Source organism: Carassius gibelio, chromosome B5 (assembly GCF_023724105.1).
Source record: "Carassius gibelio isolate Cgi1373 ecotype wild population from Czech Republic chromosome B5, carGib1.2-hapl.c, whole genome shotgun sequence".
Classification (NCBI taxonomy): Eukaryota; Metazoa; Chordata; class Actinopteri; order Cypriniformes; family Cyprinidae; genus Carassius; species Carassius gibelio.
In genome coordinates this window covers 27133334-27134892 of record NC_068400.1, presented here as the reverse complement: position 1 = coordinate 27134892, position 1559 = coordinate 27133334, and positions in this window count along the sequence as shown.

Here is a 1559-nt window from a genome sequence, read left to right as displayed (position 1 = left end):
TATTGTCTCAGAGTAGTGCCTACCTAATGGCCGGAGCCCCTTAAGCCCAGAGCTGCTCAACTAAATGGAGCTAGATCTCATTTTTTAAAGCACTATTTAAAAAAACAAACAAAAAATAAGCCACATAGAATGACGAACAAAGCGAATATGGTACAATATAGTAGAAATCTAAGTCTAAGTCATCCTGACCAAATGGCCTGCTGTGGTTATATGCTGAAGGCATTAGTTTGAATAGATTCTGCCACAGCTCTGTAATCCACAAATGTGATAATTAAAAGAGAAGGGAGGGCGGGCTTTCCAGAAGAGAGAGAGAGAGAGAGAGAGAGGGAGAGAAAGAATTCTCTTCATCAAGTAATTAGCCAGGCTTTCATACCGAGCCGCTCGGCATCCTGATTATTTTGCGTTGGGTGGATGATGGACTTACAGGGAATCATGGACACACGTACCTGATGTGGCACGTCTGAAAAACAGTAAGATTGCGGGATGAAAGCTGTCTGGACGCACCATATTCATGTGCCGTTATTTGCATGTCCGACCGGGTCCGCCCTTCTGTCAAGGTGCATTGTGTATCTTCTATAGAGCAGTCAGATTCATCTTTTTATTTTACGCCACCCTGTGCGGTACTAGAGGATAAAATGCACTGACATTTAGAATTAATGTTTTTATTCACATTGTATTTTAATTATTTTATTATTTCAGGTCTTTAAAAAAGGCAATATAAGTGACAGTCTGTCTGCACAGGCCACTTGAATGCTTTGTGAATGCTTTTCATGTGCTTTTAGAAAAGTGTTTTCTACATGTTTCACATGATTTAATGCAGTCTACAGCTGAAATTATTGCTGAAATTATTTGACAAAAGACAATGATTATTGACAAACGGAATAATGACAATACTGTTTAAAGCCTATGGAGCTGCTGAAGTCTGTAAAGTCACTAACTAACAGCACATGTTGTGGTGATAAAGAGCTTGACCTTCAGGTTAAGGGTGTTTGGCCAGCATTTGACCTTGACCTCTAGGCATGTTATCTGCTGACCTCTTCTTGTTAAAGTCATATTGGTTACTGATCCCCAGAGACCTGAGATAACTGACCACACATTTCACTCTCTTTATTCTCAATTATTTTTTACTGAAAATCTTTGTATAGATTTATATTTCAAGTGCTTCACACAGTGTGCCCTTTTATCTAGTCGTGTATTGCTGCAATCTCTGTCCGTTTTGAAATAAATAAAACATTAATAATGAAAAACTCAACATTTGTCAATTGAATTGATTTTTAATTGAGAAATAAATTGAGAATTGATTTATTTTTTTTGATTAGTCCTCTTTTGTACAGCACCCTATTTTCTATTCTGCCAGTTTTTTCTTCTTAAAAAAATACATGGCCTGTGTTTTTTTTTTTTTTTTTAAATGCATGTTTGCTTATAAATTATTAGAATTATTAAGGATTTAATACACTGACAGCGGAAATGTCTCACAATATGCAAATCCTTTGTGTTGCTCTGTGTGTTGTGCTGTGATTACAGCATGTTTAATATAATATTAACAAAAAAATTACATT